Below are 11619 nucleotides of genomic sequence, written 5' to 3' on the forward strand. Positions count from 1 at the left end.
TGGAGTCACCAAGATTGTGTTAAGATCTTTTATAAGAGTCCATAAGCTTTTAAGATCACTCTTCCTGATTCTTATGAGGAAGGCTAATCTTCCTTACCTGTGCATTGGGCCATATTAAAACTTGTTCTGTTTGGCTAAGGCTGAGGATCTGGCTTGCTTCCATGTATGTGGACCTATCTGCATTGCCCACATGGCACGCTGGGGTTGGCTACCCAGAGGCTATTTAAGCTGTGGGCTGGCTTTCCCCAGGGTCAGATGATTGTTCAAGGTTCCTGAATAAACCGCATTGAAAAAAACAAAACAAACAAACAAACAAAAAAAAACCTTGTTATGTTTCTGCACTACTGAGCCCTACTTTTGTGAATTATGTGCCAGGCCAAAGAATTTGAGTTTGAATAACCTGATGATAGCAGGTGAGGTTTTCTGTATCTGCGAGATGGCACAGTAATCAAATGAAAGATGCTTAAATCTTTACAGTAAAAGATAGTGTCTTAGTTAGGGTCACTATTGCTGTAATACCATGTTAATATCGCTTCCTCCCTAACCAAAATTACATTAGGAAGAAAAGATTTATTTGTCTTACACTTTTACATTATAGTCCATCATCGAGAGAAGTCAGGACAGAAACTCCAACAGGACAAGAACCTACATGCAGGAGTTGACGCAGAGAATCCTTGCTCCTCATGGCTTGCTCAGCCTGTTCTCTTACAGAACACAGGATTGACGGCCTAGGGATGGAACCACCCTCAGTGGGCTGGGCTCTCCAATTAAGAAAATGCCCTGTAGGCTTGCCTCCAGCTGGATCTTCTCTAGGCATTCTCTCATTTGAGGCTCCTCTCTGTTGACACTAGCTCTCATCAGGTTGATATAAAACTAGGTGTAGATAACACAGTTGGCAGAAAATGAATTCCTGTTTTAAAGATGGAGCATGGGGTATAGCTATGGATGGAGCTGGCCACACAGGTGGCAACACGCTATATGGTTATGAATACTGGGTTTGCATTTACTAGCTTTTCAAGTGGGAAAATTATTCACACGTCTCTGTTCTGTAAAGCACATGCTTGTAAAATAGGTGACAAATGTTGGTTCGTTATAATCAGTACAGTACTGGAGGAGAGGCTGACCATGAGGAAAGCCTACCGGAGGGATGAAAGAGAATGTATGTTCCAGTTGAGACCTAAAATTCCTCTTAACATTAAGCATTTAAAAAAAAATCATGTAGAAGGATTTTAATCCAGCAACATGGCTACTTTGGCTTGAATACAGACACACCCTTGGCACATACCTTTAATCCCTCTGGTTGGAACACACACACACACACACACACACACACACACACACCATTAGCACACCCTTTATTTCAAAACAATGAAGGTTAAGTTAGTTTGTAGGAGGAAGCACCCATGTTTGAAAGTGAGGTCTAATTGAGGGGCAGACAAAGTGATAAATGAGAGAAAGATTTGACAGAATAGGCTATGCCCAATCCTCACAAAACCACAGCAGAAAGAGAGGCAACTTAAAAGCAGGGAGAAGGGGGGGGGGAAGAGGAGGCAGTTTTACCAGGACAGATATAGAGACAGGTTGCAGAGAGAGAACAAATTAGACACAGGTAAAGACAGACGAACAAGGGAATGAGAAGGAGCCAGAAGATTAGAACAGATTGCTAGAGTTAGTTTGAGGCCACCAGAGCAAAAAGTCAGACACTGAGAGAAGCCAGATTAAAGTCAGCTTGGAGCATTTGAGCCCGAACAGCTGAGTTGAACCAGCCAGCCAGAGTTCACAAAGAGCTAGGAAAGGGTGAGCTTATTCAACAGTAAATCTCTGAGGCTCAAATCATTCTAGGCCTAGATAAAAGTGTATAGAGGCTAGAAGCTTCCAGGACTAAGCCTAGGTTAGCAGTTGGAGGCAGAGAACCTCCAAGACGGAAATTACTCCAGTTGACTAAAAGTTACATTCAACAAAATCACAATGTTAAATATGCTTCAAAATTAAGTTGTTTAACTGAAGGTCACAAAATGTGAATAAAAAGTGAGCTGGAAACATTTTAAGGAATGCATATTTTTTAAAAATAATTACCCCCCCCATACAGAATAGAAACTTTATCTTGCTCTTTATAATTACCCCACATACCTCACAATAGGAATTTTATCCTGCTTTTCTGATTCCATCCAATTCTGGGAATCTGCAAATAGCTAACAGAGCCCACTAGAAAAAAAAGAAATGCTGACATCTTACATCATTTTGTCCAAAACAGACTGGGCACTGAGACCTGCATAAAATGTATCTTTTCTCCAAGAAATTTAGAATAATGGTTTTGATTTATCATAGAGAGGCTAGTTAGAATAAATAGAATAATTTAATAAATGTATTGCATTATCTAAATACTTTATATTATATATTATTTTATGTAATTATATAGTTCCTATAATAAATATTATTTATTATACATATATAACTATATAATGTTATCATATATTATGATAATAATTACCATGATAAATAAAATATCTATTTAGAGTAAATTGAAAATTTAGAATAAGGAAAATCGATTGCAGGGGCTAGGAGACTCAGACTCCTGAGTCCCACTCTCAGAACTTCCAATTCAGTTTTGTTGGAATGGGGCTTACATCTTTACATAGATCACTGCCTATCCTGATGCTGCCAAAGAGATGATAACAGTAGAAAGTGGCAGGAGTTTGTTTTTAAAGATGGATTCTGTTCAGCAGAATCCATAAATTTATAAATAGGAAGATCTTGGAATCAGAAAGCTGGCTAAAAGGAACAAAAATCTTTTCAACAGGTTGAGTATGTTTGAAAGGATTGAGGTGATGGGGATTATGTTAAGGGAGACAAATGAACCAGCAGCCAGTATTTTGTTTTGTTGTTATTTGGATCCTTTGGCTCCATTATGCATGGTGTGGGTACCACAGTCCCCACACATACGAATGACTAGCTTCACTTTTTCATAATCTGCCTGGGCTCCAGCCTTGTAATCTCTGCTCTAAGTATTTCAAACCTCACAAGCTTTAACATTATCAGACAATAGACAATTTCCCTTCTATCCCAAGGAATGAATTGCTGCTAACATATAAAAGATTTCTTCTCACTCAATATTTTCAGCTGTAAAACCTTACATGGCAATAAAAAAATTGTCAGGTAAAAGATTCCTCATAGACACTACAGCTCCCACAAGAATGAGAGTTAGGATGAATATAGTTATGTACTCTTATGAAAAAATTAAACAAAAAATAGTTATCACAATTAATTCAGAAATTAATCTATAAATTTATCATGCTAGTTCAGAGTTTCCAGAGTTAACAAAAAGTTCAGTTACATTTGAATTTCATATAGAGTAAAACATTTTAGCTAAGTGAGGAGGACCCTTCAAGTGGTCATGGCTGGCAGGAAAACAAGATGCAAAGAGGTGAGAGTGAAAACTGGGATGTCATGTGGTTTATCCCCCACAGTAAATCTTAAAAGTTTCCTCATGTGATATAATCCCTGGTGCACAAGGAAGCATAAAAACTCAATTCAGGGCCTATGTCATGTCTTCCAAGAAGAAGGGTTCTAGAGACAGGCCATCTGTACTAGCTTAAGAGCGTAAGACTCTGACCTGGTCTCTGTCATACAGATAGGGTAGACGCCATTTGTCTATCAGCCACTTCTGGTCCTGGCTGTGGGAGCTTGGAGGAGCTATGCAGATAATGTAAGGGCCATGTGGACTATTTGGTATATTTGGTCCTGGTTGGGAATCCCCTGGCTTTAAGGGTTATTTAGATGATTAGCCCTACCTTTGGTCCTGGTTATAGGAAATTAATATGGCCGGGCCCAACAGATACATATTGCAGATAACCAGGCTGTTAATCACCTCCAATTTTTAGCTTTTTGGATGGAAGAAGAGGTTTTACATACATTCCTTTTTGAGGACAATCCTGGTTGCTTCAACATCCTTGGTGTTCCCTGGAGATCTGTGAGCACAAAGACCTTTGTGCTATGCTCCCAAAAGCTAATTATATTCTGTATAATATCTGGGATCAATTGGACATGTATGCTAACAAAATAATGTGCTTCTCTGAAATTCCATTTTATGTACACATCTTTCATGACAACAACCTTTCTGTTTCTTGCTTGCATAGATGAACCATTTATATTAGAAGTTTCCTGCCAGGTTGAAATCCTAACCCCCAAGTAATGGTTTCAGAAAGTGGGTTTGGGAAGATAATTGGGACATGAGGGAAGAGGCTTCCTGAATGGGATTAGTATGCTTTAAGAGACTTTTGAACTCCTGTACCTTGTTACTGTGTGGGGCTGGCTTATAGTTTCAGAGGCTTACCTCATTATCTTCATGGTGGGGAGCATGAGCACCTTCTGCAAGTTGGGAAACAAGTCCTCAGTGGATACCAAGTTGACTTTGCAATGATTGTGAACCTCCCAATGTTGGAGGTTGGCCTAATGTTAATAATTGGCCTCCAAGATCTTGCCCCTGCTCCGAAGAGCACATTCTCATGTAAACCTATCCTTGCTGTGTAAACCTATCTTTGTTGTATAAACCTACTCTTGTTGTATAAACCTATCCTTGTTGTGTAAACCTATCCTTGTTGTATAAACCCATCCTTGCTGTGTAAACCTATCCTTGCTGTGTAAACCTGCCTACGTCATTATACATGATTGGTTGATTAAACGGCCTATACCTGGGCAGGGCAAAATGGGGGAAGCGTGGCTAAAGTTCCCTGGCTTCCTGGACAGGAGAATCACAAGAGAAAGATAGATGGGAAGAGAGGAGGAAGGAGGATGCCATGATTGGTTAGTGTGGAGAAAAAAAAAAACATGTAGGCTGAGAGGAAGGACTCCAATTATGGCGTGAAAAGGCCCAGAGGAAGAATACAAGCAAGTACCATGGGATTATGGATGAAAGGTTGTCCAACTGAGGAAGATTAAGGTGGATGGCACTGGATGGGGGCTGGGAGATGGATGGTGAGGATATTGAGACAGCATAGGTGAAATATCTGCCTGACCCAAGGTAATAAGGCAATTATAAATCTAACAGGTGTCTGTGTCTCCTTATTTGTGTTAGTGGGTTAAGTGATACTGCCACAATAATCTTAGGGCTAATAATAAACATTATATAGCCCAATACCTATTTTATATTTACTACAACATCCCCGCTTTTAAAACTGTGAGAAATAGATTTCTGTTGTTTATTGCCCATGGCATATTGTCATGGCAGTGTAAACTAAGATATCACTGTAACAAGTTACCAAAAACTCAAGGGTTCAAAGCATCATAACAGTTCAGAGTTCTGATGGTAAAAAATCTAAAAGGCATCCATAAGGTAACCTCCTGTTTGGAAGCCATTTTTCCAAAGCAGACAGTGCAGCTTTCTTTTCTGACCTCAGCCCCCATCACCACCATGTCCTTCCCCTAGTCTCTTTTCTTCACCTGCCTTTCTCCATTAATAAGGTCTCTTGTAATTACAAGAGTCATGCTCAGATAATCCAGGGTAGTTCACTCATGTTGAAATTCCAATTAATCACAGCTACAAAACATTTCCCTTATTAAGTGACATGCTCACCGTTTTCAGAGATTGGGGTATGATCTTTAAGAAAGGCCGTTAAATTGCCTACCTTGCAAGTCCCTTGACACTTAGGTGCATTAGTCAGCTAACCCCATGTCTTAGTCTCTGCTCTATTTTTGTCAAGAGACACCAAGGCCAAGGCAACTCTTGTAAAATCATGGATTTATGTGGGTCTTGCTATTAGTTTCAGAGGTTTAATTCTAATCATGATGGTGGGGAGCATGGCAGTATGGTAGCAGGAGGTGAGAGCTTTATAAGCTGATCTGTAGGGGGTGGCCAGACCTACAGCTGGCTTCTGAAACCTCAAAGTCCACCCCCGAGTGACACACACTTCCTCCAACAAGGCCTCATCTACCCAACAAGACCACACCTTCTTGTAATCCTTTCAAACACCTTCACTTGTAAGCCTTCAAAATCTTTCCACTCCCTCATGACTAAGCATTCAAATATATGAGCTTATTGGGGTCTTTTTAATTCAAACTACCACACACCACAATAAAAACTTAAAGGGTGATCATGTTTGTAGAAATTTAATGGTTGAGGACACTAAAGTTTAATAACAGCAACATTTAATAGAAATTATATTATCTTGGGATATCTTGGCTCATACCTACAATCCCAGTATATAGGAGACGGAGGCAGGAAGGTTATCATGAGTTTGTACCTATCCCGAGCTACTGATACTCTGGATGACTCAGATTAGCCTGAGCTGTGATGTGAAACTGTGTCTCAAGACAAAAGTTTATTCTCTTCCCACTACCAAGTCGCCCTGCAGGAAAGAATAGAAAAAGTCCATAAAAGTCCATTTTATTTCAGAAAGAAAGGAGACTCACACAGGCCAGGAAAGAAGTTCAGTGAGTAAAGCTCTTGCTGCAGAAGTGTTAAAGACCCAAGTTTGGATTCCCAGAACCCAAGTAAGGCTGGAAGTTATGGAGATACGGGAGGCAAAAATGAGAGACTGTCTGAACGTTTTGGGTCAGCTGGCCTGGGATATACAGGGACAAATAACAGATTCCATCAAACAAACTGGAAGGCAGGAATGACATGAGTGGTTGTCCTCTGACTTCCATACGTTCAGTGGTGCGCATTTTCCAGACACATATAAAGATTAAGAAAGAGATGGGGAGGGGCATAGGAGAAGAAGAGGGAGGGAGGGTGGGATTGAAAGGGGTTGGGGGAGGAGCTACAGCTGGGATACAAAGTGAATAAATTGTAATTAAGAAAAATTTAAAATGCAAAAAAGAGAGAGAGAGAGAAATTACTTGCTGTGAGAGGACAAATATTTAAATGGCTAGCTTACCCAACAGTGTGTGAAACTGTTCTACAAATGTGACTCTGTCATCAAAGTGCTCGAATGGTCTGTGTCCAGGCTAGCTAATGAACTATGTGGACACAATTCCTGTCCTCTTGGCATAGAAGCCCATCTTGCCTTAGTCTTTGCACAAGCTACTCTGTCTGACACACCTTGTAAAGTGACCACTTTCTAGAATCCTACTAAACAGTCATGTCCTCACACAGCACTGATAAGCGTGTGAAATTATTAATTTGTTTAGGGTTTTATGGTCTCTTGCAAAGAGGCTCTAAATTCTCTGAACTGAGGGATTTTGTTACCCCCTATTCTAGCACAGAATTGTTTTCTTCCCTTTCTCCTTTTTCTTTTTAGGACAGGGTCTCACCCTGTAGTGTTTGGTGGCCTGGAATTCAATACATAGACTAGACTGGCTTTGAAATCCGAAACATCTACTGGCCTCTGCCTTCCCAGCACTGGGGTTAAAGACTTGTTCCATCACACCTTGCTATACTCATTCCTAAGACACGAAAAACTCAATTATTTAGTAAGTAAATAAATTCCGGAAGTTTTTCAAATGGAGACTACAATGTATCACTGGTAGAAAAAAACAGGGAAAAGAAACCTAATGGGGTCAATGTGAGCACAGCCTCCAACTTCTAAAGCAAAAGGAAACATAGTAACATGCGAGCTTTTTCTTGGTGTTTCCGTCCCTACCAGGCATTGTCCTACACTTTCTATACATATAAACCCATCTTTATTCCTCATACATTGCAGCCCTAGGACAAAGCATAGAGTTAGGGTTTTATTGTTGCAATTAAACACCATGACCAAAAACCAGGTTGAGAAAGAAATGGATATTGCTGTTCATCATCAAAGGAATTCAAGGACAGGACCTCAAACAGGGCAGGAACCTGGAGGCAGGAGCTGATGCAGAGGCCATGGAGGGGTGCTGCTTATGGGCTTGCTCCTCATGGCTTGCTCAGCCTCTTTTCTTATAGAACCTAGGACCAATAGCCCAGGGGTGACTACAATAGCCCAGGCCCACAATAGGCTGGGCCTTCCCTCATTAGTAACTAATTAAGAAAATGCCCTATAGCAAGAAATTATAGGGCATTTTCTCAACTGAGGTTCCCTCTTTTGAGATAACTCTATGTTTGTGTGTCAAGTTGACATAGGACTAGGCAGCACAACTGACCCCTTGTCAGCTTGAAACACAAACACATCACTATTAAGCTACACCTTTCCTTTCTTAAAGTCACCATTTTCTAGAATTCTACTGAACAGACATGTCCTCAGACAGCACTGATCAATCAGTGTGTGAAATTATTAGTTTAGGATTTTATTCTCCCTTTCAAAGAGACTCCAAATTCTCAGAAATGAGGGATATTTTTCCACCACCAATTCTAGCACAGATTTTTTTTCCTTCTCTTTCTCCTTTTTCTTTTTAGACAGGGGCTCACAATGCAGTGTTTGGTGGCCTGGAATCTGCCATCGATTCCCCAAGATTGCATACTGAAAAATGTAAGTAGCTTTAAAAGTCCCACAGTCTTTACAAACTCAAACACATTAGAATTTCAGTCTCTTAAAAATATCCGATCTCTCTAGAATTCCAAACGCTCTTTTAAAAGCTTAAGGTCTTTCAGCTGTGGTCTCCTGTAAAAATCAAAATTAAATACCTTCTTCAAGAGGGACAAAGCCTCTGGCACAGTCACAGTCTGAACCAAGCAAAACCAAATTCTAACAATATAAACACTCAATGTTCAATTATCTGGGATTCCCTTGAGATCTTCTTGGCTCCTCTAAAGAGCTTGGGTCACTTATCCGGCTCTGTCCTCTGCAGTACACACAGCCAGCTCCAGCTGGCTCCACTCCACTGCTGCTGTTGTTCTTGGCGGTCATCCCATGGTACTGGCATCTCCAAAAGTGTTGGGGTCCCTTGCTGCAACTGGGCTGCACTTTCACCAACAACCCCTCATAGTCTTTCCTCCTGGTGCCAAGCCTCAATATCTTTGCATGACCCCTCAGTCCTGGTACCCTCTCCTGTCTTTTCACAGCGTCAAGCCTCAGCTGCTCTCCTTGACCCCTTCATGCCTTCAAAATTAGTACCACGTGGGTGACGCTTTCTTTTTTACCAAGTCCGGCTGCCAACATAAGGTACAGCTGTGGCCGCCTTTGGAACATAGCTTCTCTGCGCTCTAGGAAACACTTCCAGAGTTCAGCTCAGTGATGCTGTTCTCTTCTTAATCACTGTTAGTTTCTTAGCTGCAGCTAACCAGCATCAATTGTGCCAGCAACACAAAGGTTTCACTTAAATGGTGCTGACCTCTTGTTAATTGCAGCTGACTTCTCAGCCTTCGTTGACCAGGATAACAGAATGTTAATTTAAAATAGTGACAGCCCTGATAGAGCCTTTAAACTTTCCACGGAAATTTCACAAGCCAAGTCTCCATCCTCTGCACTGCTCTCCACATTCTTATCTTCCACATTACAAAAGAACATCTTACTGAGCTCTCAACACTCAATGACTTTTCTAGCCCAAGGTTCCAAAGTCCTACAATCCTCCAAAATCATGCTCAGGTCTGTCACAGCAATACCCGATGGTGCTAATACCAACTTGACTTAGTGAGGGTTTCTCTTGCTGCAACAAAACACGGTGACCAAAAGGCAGGTTGGGGAAGAAAGGGTTTATTCAGCTTACATTTCCATATAGCAATATCCTCACCAAAGGAAGTCAGAATAGGAACTCAAACAGGGCAGGAACCTGGAAGCAGGAGCTGAGGCAGAGGCCATAGAGAAGCAAGTAAAGAGAAGCAAGCCGCTCTTTACTGGATTGCTTCCTCCCCCCCTCCCCCCCCCCCCCGCCTCCACCGCTTGCTCAGTCTGTTTTCTTATAGAAGCCAGGACCAGCACCCCGGGAGTGGCAACATGCATAATGGGCTGGGCCCTCCCTCGTGAATCATGTAGTAAGAATATGCCTTACTGCTGGATTGTAGAGAAGCGTCTTTCTCAGTTGAGGTCCCCTCCTTTCGGATGACTCTCGTTTGTGTGTCAAGTTGATGTAACACTAGCCAGTACACCAAGTAACTTCTCCAGAATCACAGAAACAGTCAAGGGCAGAGGCTGATGTGAGCCCAGACAATTGAGGGTTCCTACTTTTAACTACTTCATATTGTAACTCCCTAAAAGCGAGTGTTCGAGCTTCACAGCATTACTAAAGTTTCTGCAAGATAGATAAGGGGGTGGGGGGTGCTGCTTCTTCCTGGGGTAGACAGGCGTTGAATTCTCTTAGCACTTCAGAACTCTGAAAGTCTCTGTTAGTGTTCTTATCGTAAGTATTCCTTCTGATTTATTTTTTCTAAGTCAGCAAAGCCAGTGGGGCTGGGCAGCATGGCTGGCTCCCTCTTCAGCAGCTGTTGGGCTCCCCCTGCTGCCTGAGCAAAGGAACTGTCAGTCAGTCAGCTGTGCACAGCAGCACTAGGCTTCTTGACTATCCACTGACACTCTGAGAACATGACACACTGATCCCAGCTGGTTGCCATTCTCCTGGACTCACCCTTGGCTGTTGGGAACAGCTCGAACCAGGTTTTCTGGTATTACAAGCCTTAGTGAACTCTGTATTACGACATCTTAAACTTTTTCGGCTCTTGCAGTCTTTTCACTGGAGAAACTTTCATGTAGCCCTAGGTGTGCGTGTAAAATAGGCATACAAATAAAACATACAACAGATTTTAAAGAAACTTATACTTATTTATTTATTGTCTAGGTTTTTTTGAGATAGGGTGTCTCTGTGTAGTTCTGGCTGTCCTGGACCAGGCTGTATAGACCAGGCTGGCCTCAAACTCACAGATATTTTCTTGCCTCTGCCTCCACAGTGCTGGGATTAAAGGAGTGAACCACCATTACCCAAATATTACTCTCATCTTTTAACTATAAGAAGCAAAAAAACCCCAAGAAATTTAAACAATAGTGGAGGTACTTTTGTATCCCTCTTTCCTTCTTTCTCTCCTATCTAGAGTTAAGGGGAAGATGGGGAAGGGGGAACAGATTTGAAAAAGGGGTTACATAGGGATGGCAGGGTAACAGGTGGATTCTTGTACCTCCTTTTAGACTAGAAAGCAGAAAGTCTCAAATGTTTTACATTGGTGTGGATTATTGTATTTTGATGGAAATTTAAGGTTATTTGGTCCAACTCTTGCTTAATGCATTGTACATATGCAACACATTTAAAATGTAATCAAAGTTCTAGTCTTTTGATAGTTGCTATTGCAAACTATTTAGGATAATTAGACATGCAAGTCAGTAGTTAGTCACCTATGAACAATCTTGCTTGCAGTTTTGTTAAGTACTAGTTCAGTTAATTACAAAATAAGCTTTATTTAGCCTTCTGTATATGCTTTCTAAGCTAAAGAGATAGTAAATAACTAAAAAGAAACAATGCTTGTCTACTACTAGATACATGGTATTAAAATACTTCAGAGATCTATAGAATATGGCAGCACCCCCAACCTGCTTCAAAGAAGATGGTGGGTATCAAAGATCCTACACTTGGGATTTGCTTTAAATGTGCCAAAGCTGGCCACTGAGCAAAAAAATAAAATAAAATAAATAAAAACCTGCCCCTACCTCAATTGCTGATAGCATACTGTCCAAACTGTGGATAAGCAGGACACTGGAAAGTTGACTGACTCACTCTGCAGAGACAAGGTAGGACAGTCCTTCAAAATTCCTGTTTAACAGATAAGTCTGCCAGATA

The sequence above is a fragment of the Meriones unguiculatus genome, chromosome 2 (assembly GCF_030254825.1).
Source record: "Meriones unguiculatus strain TT.TT164.6M chromosome 2, Bangor_MerUng_6.1, whole genome shotgun sequence".
Taxonomy (NCBI): domain Eukaryota; kingdom Metazoa; phylum Chordata; class Mammalia; order Rodentia; family Muridae; genus Meriones; species Meriones unguiculatus.